Raw genomic sequence first — 12,606 nt, 5'->3', positions numbered from 1 at the left:
TAGGATCCAGCATGCCCGCAACCCTCATGAGGATGAGCGGTACAGAGGAAGAATGAATGAATTGAATTTAGGTTTCATTGTGGGCACAAATACAATGGATAAGAATTTGCATTTGTTATTAGATCAAATTCTCAGTGTAAATCAGTTGATGCAGCGTTTGGAACGTACGCCATCTAGTGATCACATATCAGAGTACATTTACATTTAGAGCACAGGCCTTGGAACTTGTTTCAACTCCAAGCACAAGGAATAAAAACAACACGTAATATTTTATTATGAAAATAACAGACGTAAGGGTTCGTTACGATTTACGTTGAAAATCCTGTTACGTCGCCGCCGCAGAAACGGGACCCCGTCGTAAGTCGAGGCCCTTCCTCGTGGTGTGTTGTGGTATTCTCCCTTTCGACCAGTGGGTGACGACATTTTACCGGCTGAACTTTGAGAGCCCCCGACTGTTCTCACCCCAACATGAAGAAGGATGCTGTCACGCTGAGTGCCTTTCACACACACCAGTCCGAGCATCCCGGCTACCATTACTCCCTCTTTGAATCCCAACTCCATCATTTATGACAGCGTTGCCCCAAACGTAGTGCGTTCACGTGCAAGGCGAGAAAAAGACACACAAGGTGGCACTGCGGTTGTCTGTAGTGGCGACCACTTGGCTAACTAACGTTGGCTAATTGCCCCCGCTGCAGCTCCGCTTTGCTTTTCTCACCGCTATTGTTTGTTGTTGCAGCCTCTCATCAAACAAATCACAGATGTTGTAGCTCAAGCTCTCCAAGGTAAGTGCCGTGAGCGCACCCTGTGAGCCTCCTTCTTTTGCTTCCGATGAGTGTTCCTGTGCAGAATGTGCCAAATGATGCGCTGCAATGTGGTTTGTTTGGAAATGTAAACCAGCTAGCCGCTCGGCTAATTTCCCTGTTAGCACGAAGACCGGGCTGATCAGTGAGCTAACGCGGCTAGCCGTTTAGCAGCAGTCGCTAGTACTGGTCGGGAATGCCAGTCAGGAGCGGTGTACTGTCTGGGTGCAAACGTCTCGTTCCACACCGTTGAGCGACTGCAAGTTCGCGGCTCTTGTTTGATCAGCATTTGTGTTTTCAACATGTACTGGAAGAGCGAGAGTGCAGCACAAGAGAGCGCTTCCCATTTGAAATCATCCTGTGCGTGCGTGTTCGCGTGTGCGTACGTACGTACGTGCGTGCTCGCGCGCGAGCGAGCGAGCGAATGTGTTTCATCGAGTGGCCGGAGCCCATTGAGCTATTGTCAATTAGCTCATGGAAATGTTAGCTGCCAAATGCTGCTTGATTGGAGTGTGTCACACTTCTTTTAACTGGCTGCAAGCTTTTAGATCAGGGCTGCTTTATTGTTGTTTAGTTTGGTGTAGAAATCCAAACATGCACAGGTTGCTTGTATCAATTACAAGTGAAAATGTGTCTTTTGGCAAACAGTGATGAAGAAGTATGAACTTGAATGTTCTTTTTACAAGTTCAGGTTTGTGAACTTCATGCCAGCATGAAGCTATATCATAATCATGAAAGGGAAGCATGGTGGTCTGCACGATAACACGACTTTCCTCACATCTCTGAGGTTCAAGGATTGAACCTTTGCTCTGGCCTTCCTGTTTGGAGTTTGTGTGACCTCTCCAATTTTGTGTGCAGCTTCCTTCCCATTCCCCAAAACATGTAAAGTGAGTCTTCAATGAACCTTACATCAACCATTACATCTGAGAAAATTAGTTTTGAAGTTTGGCGACGTGGTTAGCATTTCTGCCTTGTCCCAGGTTTGAAAAAGTTGGCTCTTCTATATGGTGATACTATTGCTAATGTCAGAAGTATAATCTTGCAGCTGTATATATTTAGTAGTTCATGTGATTTGCGTTGAATGTTTAGAAGGATATTAAGGGCATTGATAAGACAACGCAAAGTGCCAGATTAGACCCAGCGACCTTTTCATGTTAAAATCAGATGTGTGCACAAATGGCTTCCTCTTGTCTCTTTCAAAAAATAATCAACTTCAGATGTGTTATTGGTATTCAGCTCAAGGACAGCATTGGGAATATTACATCTCAGTCATATCTTGGTTGGATTCCAAAATAAGCCCTTCTCTGTGAGCAACATTGCTTCCTTTGGTTGAATTGTGTTGTGACTAGGCTTGATACAGTGGAAGCAAACCTCCATAGTTGAACACAGTCCTACTGATTTCATTTGTGGTATGCTACTGCAAATACCGTTCTTCAAATGACTCAAGTATCAACGTCTAAAGTTTGCCAATCAATTATAGTGATACTATGGCCGTCTCGTCTCATTGGCAGCACACTCGATACTCTATTTTTTTGGTTTTGTTTCCTTAGTTTGTATTTTGCCTTGTAAACACCACTCCGTGATGGACTAAGGCTCATACTCCACAGATGTCACGCTTCTGATTTATTTAATTTTTTTATTATGTTGCAAAAACAGGAAGCGAACCGATCATGAGCATGGCGAATATACCAAGCCACCCTGGTAACGCGTGTGATTTACCTTCATAGATTGCCGACAACTCACTTATTTACTTCCAGAGACAGCCCTTCCTTCATCTTTGCAGTGACACCGGATTCTTGGTCTCGCTGCTTGTCAGATTGCCACGCTGTTAGTCTACGCTTACATGAAATTGAATTACCTGAAAGCTTAAAAGCATTGCTTGCTAAATCACCGCTATCTTCAACACTACATTATGTTTAATGCACTTAAACAACCTGATGTGGACATGTTGGGCTATTTTTCAATAGGCTCTACGGCAAACATGTCAAGACACTTGCTCAGGCTTGTGGCCATAAATGTTTAATGTTTGAAGGAGTTAATAAAGCAGTTGCGTGACACATTTCACAGTAATTTTTTAGGTTATTCACAGCTCCATCATAGTGGTATTTTTTTATAGATACATATAACTGCAGCCAATCCCCATTATTTGACTAGTTCGTGGGTTAAAGGAGGTCAAGGTGTTTTATAGTGTTTCAAATTGAGCTCAAGCACAGCAGTGGTAAAAATGACAAGTGACACACCCCGTCCACTGAATGTTAATGTAGCCCAGCATTTGCAGATTAATCGTAAGAGAAATAGCCTCACTTATTTCCCTTTAATGGCTAATGTGTGTTAGAGGAACACCAGCTCCCTGTGAGCAATAATATGTAGGACAGAAAAATATAAAGGGGGGAAAAAAAATCAATTTTCACGACAGTCTGGCACTCAAACTATTTGTAGGATGATTTGTCGTTACACACACTCGGCAATTCAACATTGACACGCTGCGTTCAGATTGCCTCTTGCTGTTTTTCACCCGCATGCCGTCACTGGATTTCTTTTTTTTTTGCCCCCCATGAATGGCCAAGATGATTGGCCATTATAATGCCTGGCTGCCGTCTCCGAGCTCTGTCAGGCTCTGCGCGAGGTGGTGTAATAAAGGCATTGGTGTGGCCAAGCCTGTATTGTAAAACAGATATTGCATTTTCTGCAAGGCTATTGTGTTTCAAAGCAAGGTGACTAGCTGATATAGTGGCTTCTTCTGTGGGCGTTTTGTTTACACTTTGAAATTATGCTGGTAGCAGAGTGAAACGTTTGCTCGTGAAAATCAACGTTGTCAACTGTCTTCAGACGTCTTCAGAACAATTGCAGCTCCAAACTCTTCATGATTGTATTTTGTGGATTTTCAAAGCTACAGATGCAATGGAAAACATTTATTCTAAATCAAAACAAAATGAATTTATGAAGCATCTTCCATTCAAGTGATGCAAAGCAATGTTTACAGAAGTTAGTTGATTATCAATTTAATAGTTATTTTTGATAATCAAGTCATTGTTTCAATGTGAAATTGTCTAAATGCTTGAAATTTTAGCTTTTCAGCAGTATCCGATTTCTGTGTGTAGAAAAACCAAACATGCACAGATTGAAAACAGATTGGTTATCTTTGTGTTTCATCATAAACAATTTTTTATACTTGGGCAAAAACGATCGTTTTCCAAATTTTCTCATGTTATGACCAAATATTTACTGAATTTTTTTTTGCCTTGTCAATTTGAAACTGTCTCCTGTGTTTTATTAAAGAATGTCAACTAAAACATGCTTTTTAAAAAAACGATTCATTGACAAGAATCAGCCTGATTACTCGGTTATTGAAATAATCGTTTATAGCAACTCTACAAGAGACTGTTAAAAAATATAGCAATTCAAAAGTGTTCCAAGGTGACTCAAGTGGAAAATTGTGAAAAAATACAGGACACTTGGCGTCTCTTGCTGCATGTTATGAAGACAGCTCCACTGTTTTTTAATACTGCATGTTTATTGTTTGTCAGTACCCACAAGTGGCTCACACAAGAAGTGACGCTTCCTGTTTTTTTTTTTTTTTTTGAAGTCGCTTCTTGCTACCTGTGCCAAGAGCTCAGTAATTGGCCGTAGCAAAAGCTCGGCATGTGTTGTTTTAAGATTTTGGATTGACACTCACAAGCCACACTGGCAGAAAGAAGGCAGGAACAACACGGCCCTTCCCCGTCACTCCAACCATCACTAGCAGCCTATTTTCTCCCGGCTTATCCCAACAAGTCGGTGGAGGCGAGATACTGGATGTGTTGTGTCTTCTTTGTCAGTTTCCCTTTGCCGCTCATAAAAGCTGTCTCATATCTCAGCCAAGTTTGATTGAGGCCCAGCTCTGCAATGCCACAACTGTTGGTCCAGTCCAACCCTTTTGTGTCACCAATACGTGTATCCACAAACATGTTATGACGCACATACTCTCACCATGCATCTTATTCGATTAGAATATAGTATGAATCTTTTTGAGAAGGAAAGTTAAAATAAACAATGGAAATAATGTAGTTGCACAAGTGTGCACACCCTCTTCCAACTGGGTAGCTGGCTGTCCTCAGAATGAACCAATTGCAGACTCACGTTTAAATGGGAGTCGGCATGCACCTGCCAACATTTGCAGTGCCTCTGATTAACCCCAAATGTGTTCTCGGAGTCTTTTCCTGCACAAACACAAGCTGAGAGCTTCGGCAGCCACAGAGGGATTTCATTCTTCAAAGGTATTCGGCAGGAAGATGGAGGTCCCAAAATAAAAAAAAAAAATACCAACAGGCGAATCTGTGAAATTGAACGCCGCATATGCTGGGCTTGGCTGTAGAACAAACGTGAGTATAAACTGCTCATGTGAGGTAGTTGTACGTTCTGTTCCCATTCCAAACTTAAGTGACAATTCTCAATTGACAGGCCTCGCTCATTAGTGTGAAGGCGAAGGCCTTCACACTATTGTTATTCTACTTTATTTTTCTTCTTCTTATTATTATCCTACTTTATTCCTCCCACTTTTTTGACACCTAACTACTCCCACATGCTTTAACCGATTCACTCCATTCCAACTTTCACACGTTCCAAAAATTCACGGCATGACTGCTAGTATTTTATTTGTTCATAACATTTACCGTTTTTGCATAATTAGCAAATTTGTGCCTTAAAATCCCCCATTCATTCTTAATGGCGCATTAGACACGAGCGACGTTCAAGTTCGAATTTTGTCATCTGACAACTTTTTTCATGATTTCTTTCCTTAACTCATTTATTTAACTCTTTTATTTTTTATTTATTTATATTTCATTCATTCATTTAGTTATTCATTTAATTTTAAGTTAAAAACATCATTTTACCGTTTTAACGGCATTCACCATTTCTATTTCTTGTTTAATACCATCATTTCACCGCACCAACACTAAGTCGCTGTTTAGCTCAGTAAGAATACAATGGCGTTTGGAACACGAGCCACGAGGGAGTTCGATCCCGGTTGGCGATAATTTTTTTATTCTTTAATTTTTCATTCATTCAATTTTAACACATTTTAATAATTATTTTCATCATCATCATCAATGCCGTGCCATTTTTATTTTATTTAATCATCAATTTACCATTTTTATGTCATTTAATCATCATTTCGAGTCCCACAATAGTGTGAAGTGCCTTCGCCTTCACACGCAATTTCTCCAGAAATTGCCAATTCTAGTTTCAAATAAATTCCTTCCTACAATAAACCTGAGGTTCTTTTTGTGTTATTTTTAAGACTCTTATTAGCCTCATACTGCAGAGATGAGCTTTGACTTTGTCCTGTTCAAACTCGCATACAACAATTTGCACTCGAGTGCATTGTGTGAGCGTATTTCTTTGGTGCTTAATCCACATGAGTGATTGTGGAAAGTTCAAATGAAGCGTTGGTTCACATTTGCCATCACAACAGTATCACCGAGTTGACACCTTCTCAGTATTTATTCAGCAAATTCACGGAGATGACAGACGCTTTCATAGAATCAGTGAAGAAAAGGCAAACAGTAGCACAATTAAACTATCGTGATTAAAAAAAAAACAACAGTCAGCCATTTGCCATCGCAGTTAAGGAAGAAAATGAAATGATGTAGGATCAGCTGGCTTGCCCCTGAGGAAATGGAGAAAAGGGTGGGGGTGGGGGGGTAAGATGATGAGGATCAGGAGGAGCGATTTGCCGTTGTGTGGGTGTCAGTACTTATTAGGTAAGCGATTGGCTCATCTAAAGACACGGCGTGGCGCTAGTAGTGCAGAAACACAAACAATGCATACCAGTGTTTTACTGCGCAGCTGCCCGCCTCAAGACGCTTTGCATAGACATGCGTAGAATATTTCGACATTTTTTCCAACGAATCCCTTTTCTCCTTTCCTGGCAGCGACACGCGTTTACTCCCTGGGCAAGACAAAAGGCCTTTTTTTTTCTCGGCACACTTCCTTGCTGTGGCCCAGTTGAGAGATGGAGGTGATTAAAGGCTCGCGGTACAATAGTGCGCTTTTCTCTCTGCTCTCATTGTTTCGATTGACGGCAGCAGTAGTTTTCAGCTGCAATCTATATTGGCACATAAGGGTTCCTCACCTGCTCTGTTTGCCTTCCTGAGCACCAGCACAAGGGAGCTTTTGTCTTTTTGTGTCCCTGTAAGGTCGCCATTGACATGTTTGACCCCGTATGAACACGAATGTTAACTCTGCCCTGTTTGTTATAATCGAGCAATGACCTGATTTAGTTGAGTAGAAGCATAAAATTTGACCCCGAATGGGAAAAATATGCCTCAGAAATCTGTGATGTATCGATCGTTGTCATCTGTGACATCACAAGAGACTTCATGAAAATGACCACATAAAGCATGTTTTCATGTTTTATGATGCCGTCACAAAAAGTGACTCGCAACGAGATCCGTCGAATAGGAAATTGAAAATATTATGTAAGGGCAAAGGCAGTGTACTGGACGACTTAAATAAGAAAGCAAAAGTCGGATTTGATTGGATTTTGATGCCAGCCACTAGTGCACCGCTTTGCTGCTGGTGTCTCTGCAATTAAGGAATTCAGCGGCCTCTTCGCTTGGTCTCTCTTGATAATGAGCAAAATGAAGCGCTCATTCTCATCTGTACACGCATCTCCATCCAGGCTGCTGAGTCCAATTTAAACGAACAGAATCTACCTGTGTGCATATTCATCATCAGATAAATGGGTGAGTACGTTTGATGTTTCCACTCAAGTCCAACTTTATTTATGGAGTCATTTAAGAACAATTCTGTAGGCCGAGGCCGAAGACGACGTAACATGTAAACAAATAAAAACAGCAAGGGTATAAAATTACTTGTTGAAAAAAAGAATAAAAAAAGAATCTAACAATAAAACACTAAAAGAATAAATAGCAACATCTAAAACGTGTCAGACAGTTGACTATGTTATTTATCAATACTTGCTTTATGATGGCGATACAACTGTGTTACATCACCTTTCCTTTTAACAACACCCTATAAGCGTTTGGGAATTGAGGACACTAATTATTGAAGCATTTGGTTGTGGAACGCTTGCTTCAGGTACTTGTTGTCTGGTGTTGTATTTTGCGCCTAAAGATTTGCCACACGCTTTCAGAAAGACATTGCCTGATATTATTTCTTAAACCGTCGGACATGCAGTTATTTACAAAGTCGTGCGTAACGTTACTCGATTAATTGACAATCTATTAATTAATTAATTATCAAATAATGTGGCAACCATTTTTTTTTTATTTAGTCATTGAGAGCCATTGTTGAACTGAAAATTGTCCAAATCCTCCGATTTCAGCCTCTCCGCAGTAATTATTCTCACATTTCTGTTGAAAGCAGACTATCTGTTATTGTTTGATCAAAATAAATGTAAACAACTCAGCAGTGTTTTTATTTTATTCTGCTTCGTTGCGATTGCGCAGAAGGCCCAGTGTGCTTACGGATCTCTGACTTCAGATTTCATGGAGAAGCCACACAAGCCAATGCTGAGTTCCCGGCTTATGCGGCTCTAAGGAAATAACCACCCGCTGCCCCTCGCCCTCCCCCACGGCACTGTCCACTCTGCTCTTTGTGGCTTGCCTCGGGTATGCTCTGTCCTTGCGCACACCTTTGCCGTCTCGACCCGGCTATTGAACGCCCCGAGCCCCCAGTTTAGTATGCTGGTACTTAAGGCCGGATCGACTGGGTTTAAGGATGAACGCGATGTCTCTGCGCTGCAGTTCCAGCAGCCGTCACAGAGAAAATGAGTTTTGAGGATTGGGTTTAGATTTTCCAATGTCGCACTTCCACCCGGGCAGGGAGAGAGAGAGAGTGAGAGAAAGCGAATGAACAAGTGAAGCACAGCAATGCTATCAAATAGATCAATTTGTAATAAATCTGTTGCCTCAAGCTGTTGTTCAGTCCAACTCCCTATAAGTTGTCTGCATCTCTCCGGCAACAAAATGTTTGTCAGGCCGGACGTGCAGAGTGCCTGCAGCTCGCTTCATCTTTTAATTGTTTTTGGGTTGGGTTTTTTTCCTGTGAAGTTTTTGCTGCTCTCTTATCAGTGCATTCAGTTGGGCACAAAAAAAAATGACAAGTGCGGTTGTAACCAATCAATGTGACCGAGAGCTGAAATGACCTACGCTACTGTCACGTTAAATCTCCCCATTATCAAATATGAGCCATTCATCAGGATGATGGAGCTATCGATTAAACTCTCAGCTGAGGTTGCTTAATGTATTCGCCAAGGGTCATTTCACAATATAAGGATGTGTTGTAGTTGCTGCTTTTATCCCCCCCCCTGAAAATTAAGCGAGTCCAATTTGAAGGGCTCTATTATTATGACAACGGTTTGATCAGTGCAGGTAACAAAAGAACGGGCCTCTCCTGGGATCCCGCGGCTCCTCCTCCACTAGCAGCCATATGGAGCGTACTAATTGTGTTCTACGCCAGCCATTTTCACCCATCCATCAGGGACTTGTGAGAGTGCTGTAGCTATAATGTCACCAGCAGTGGGCTGGCCTTGTGAAAGAAACATTAGCAAGCAAGATGAGGAGACAGGAAGGCTATACGCCGCACGTATCGATTGAACCGCTGAGGAACATTTTCAGTGCCTTTTTAAAGGTGTAATTTGTATTGTATGCCTTTCTCTCTTACCCCGGCGAGCAACCTTCACTGCTGATACAATCTCATTCTAGGCATCGGGCCAGCGTATGCGTGCACTTGTACAGCTAATAAAAGGACTTCTCCCGTAATCCCCTCTTTCGGTGCACAATTTCTCCCATTAATTTGCATAGTGTTCATTCATATTCCGACGGTCCAGCCAGTTCCTCTGCTGGTGCTCATCTGTTTTGTTTAGTGACAGCAGAATTGCTGAAGTAATGGTGTGGAATGTAAATGTGACATTCTCAGTATTTGCTGAGCCCTCCAGGGTGCTGATTGGTCACAAAGTGTTTGAAGTGTGACTGTGGCAAATCAGTGTACATTTTAATATAATATGCAATCATTAAAGCGGCACCTTTATGGTAATGAGATCCTCGGAAAGAGGCGCTGCCGCTGCCGCTGCTGCTGCTGCTGCTGCTGCTAGAGAGGTTTTAAGAAAATACTAATGTGAAATCAAAAAGAGAACACTGTGTCCCTCTTGACGAGTTTCTAGTAATTATTGGAATTTATCTTTTCCGCAGAGCTGTAAATCAGCAAGATATTTCCTGTTAATAAAGCGACAGAAGCAGCCCGGGCGTTAGGCTGGGAAATAAAAGGCAATGAAGCCTCCAACATCCTCTCCCCAGCCCCGGAATGAAGCGGCACAAGCCCTAATTAACTGAGAGGATGAGCGGCTCGCCTCTTGCTAATGAAGATGCTCCTCTAGCTGCATGCTTCCAGCGCCGTCTATCTGCCTTTGGCTCGCCTCAGGTATTTTCACCCCCCCCCCCCCCCCCCCTTTCCTGTAATATGTGTGAAATCGTGGATGTGAGCTGTGCACTGATGCACAGAGAGAAGCTCTTCTGTTGCCAGGAGGTGTCGGCAGTCCTGCACAGGAAATCGGTGAGCTAGATGATGATTACTGTAGCTTATGTGCAATATATTGAGAGTGGGAGAGACAACATTGATCTCTTGTTATCGATTCCGTGGATCCTCTTCAAAATGACAATAAAGTTGTTCCTAGTGTCATCTTGGAGCACACCTTTTTCAAATCAGCGAAGTAGCAAATGACTCCTGTCACCATCTGCCGCCCCAAAGCTCTCGCCGCGTTGTGTGATCATCTTGAGAGTTGAAAGTCAGGTTAAATCTCGCTTTGCTCGCTTTTGTTTGGGCTTCTGTCAGTGCCGCCACGTTGCATGCTTTGAAGCACATCGTGTTGGTTTTGTAGCGCTGCCTCCATGTAAACCAAAACGCTCTGAATTTAGAGGGCAACAAAGTAGCTGTAATATGATCTGATGTAGCGCTTGTAGTGAAGGCACATGTTGTGGAGGAGGAGTGGGTCATGATTGATTGTTGGAAAACAGAGCTTGCTCGAGCTCCCACACACTATTTACCTGCAGCTTTCCTCCATTGTTTTGTTTTTTTCCTTTCCCTCTGGCTGGCTGCGATATTCTCCCCTTGTCGCCTTTTCCCCCTCTTTGTTGTCGCAGGCAGCCCAAAAGCCCCTGGGGACAAACGGACAAATAGAAGACAGCAAAAGGTGAAGCTCTTCATCTTTCTCCCTCACCAGCACTCAGCCAGACAGGTTTCCAGGCACTCAAAACAAAAAAACAAAAGGAGGATTCACAGTTGCTTAGCTTGAGGTGTAGCACACCAGGAGGCTCATTGTCTTATTTGTCAAATGCAGAAAATATGAAGTGCTGGTTGGTAATGCTGGAGGGATCTATTTTTGTTTGGATTATATACATCACTCCAGGTGATGCTGTGTGATACTAGCATTTGTATCATATAGTAAATATGTCTGGAAGATCTTGTATTGTTTAATTTTGTGATGTTTGATACCACTTTTTTAAGGCTTTTACCTCAAATCTTAAGTACTCACTGAAACAGATATCAAGAAATTGATACCAGTACTTCTGATATATAATATTGCTATTAAACTGATGTCAGGTCATTCCAAATCAAGAACTGAATGTTCACATCTGACAAAAGGTGGCGCAGTCAAAAAATGGGGGACTGTTCAAATGAAACACAAATAGCTCAATCTTATTTTGGATTCATTTGTGATAAATTAAAAGTGAAAAATAAAACTGAAACCTCCCTGAGATTTAGTCTTTGTTCAAATTAATTCAAATGCATAACACTACAGGTTTAATTGTTAACTATGACACTATGAAGTCTGAAAAGAGGTTGAAAAACTGTTGAGAAATGTATCGCACTTTTTTCACATCAGATGATGTTAAATAGATTTTCACTTAAACTATTCATCACAAGAAAAACGTGTTGAAAGATAAAATGTAAAAAAGTACAAGCATCAAGAAGAAAAAAATGCCACAAGACAGGGCCGTTGACTGGTATCGGCACCCTTCGCAAACCTCGATACTTTGAAAAAAGTCTGGTATTGTCCTGATAGCGATACTCGCCTATCCCTTGTTTGTGTCATAATTTTGAGGTGTGGGGTGTATTGTGTTCGGTCTCTTGCGACCTCTCTTGACCACTTTAAGCTAAAAACAACCAATGTTTGCAATGTTGGGATCTGAGAGTAAGCATTTCTTAAAAATGTCATTTCTTTCAATGACATTTTTTTAGGTACGTGCTAAATATTGTATTTCAATATTATCAATATTGCAATATTCCACATCCATATTGCATATAACATATTTTCCGATATTGTGCAGCCCTATTTCAGAAAACTACTGAATGGAAGAAAATAGACATATTGGGGTGGACATTTCTCTGTGTGTCCTATTTGGAAAATAATGATCGCGATAATTGTTATGATTTTGGCATGCACAAATTGCCAAGTAAGTAACGTGTCGCCTCATCAGTATCCTCAAGATTTTTTCTATATTAATTTTATATGGTAGAAAGTATTTGGGAATAGTTATTTATATCAACATCGATAGAGTTGAAAGAGGGAATCTTTGAAATGTAACATGCTCACTTTTCTATCTTGCCTGTGAACCTGGTCAGGTCGCACTCCAGTTCCAAAAGCTCATTATTTGCCTCTAACTTGAACGAACTTGATTAAATGCTTGCCTCATTTGGAACCATCCCAACTGGATTCCTCTACAGGGTCCGTCTCGATCAGCTCTTGATTTTTAGAAATGATTAGCACCTGCTGTCACGCAGATTTTTCCTTAAGTTACCG

The 12,606-nt window shown here is 41.6% G+C and overlaps 1 protein-coding gene and 1 long non-coding RNA gene across 5 annotated transcripts in view; one reads left to right on the top strand and one right to left on the bottom strand.

Annotated features, from left to right (window-relative positions):
- The first annotated feature begins 469 nt into the window (after window positions 1–469).
- Window positions 470–12,606, top strand: part of rerea (arginine-glutamic acid dipeptide (RE) repeats a) — a 120,322-nt gene continuing 108,185 nt past the window's right edge. For 2 of the 4 annotated variants that reach the window (XM_085917299.1, XM_085917307.1), the window contains exon 1: window positions 470–782. The gene's annotated coding sequence lies outside the window, so the exon portion shown is untranslated. Of the gene's footprint in view, window positions 783–7,245; window positions 7,529–12,606 lie in introns of those variants that run through there. The other 2 variants (XM_085917324.1, XM_085917316.1) reach the window with 1 other exon arrangement.
- On the bottom strand, window positions 5,101–7,095 carry LOC147061940 (uncharacterized). The gene is made up of 3 exons (XR_015066793.1): window positions 6,916–7,095; window positions 6,612–6,732; window positions 5,101–6,450 (listed from the first exon to the last, which is right to left on the bottom strand). It is a non-coding gene; the product is annotated as an uncharacterized LOC147061940 (long non-coding RNA).

This window comes from Syngnathus leptorhynchus, chromosome 1, assembly GCF_054491065.1.
Source record: "Syngnathus leptorhynchus isolate UIUO chromosome 1, UIUO_Slep, whole genome shotgun sequence".
Lineage (NCBI taxonomy): Eukaryota > Metazoa > Chordata > Actinopteri > Syngnathiformes > Syngnathidae > Syngnathus > Syngnathus leptorhynchus.
Note: the sequence above shows the minus strand (reverse complement) of the source record. Positions and strands in the feature narration are given on the sequence as shown.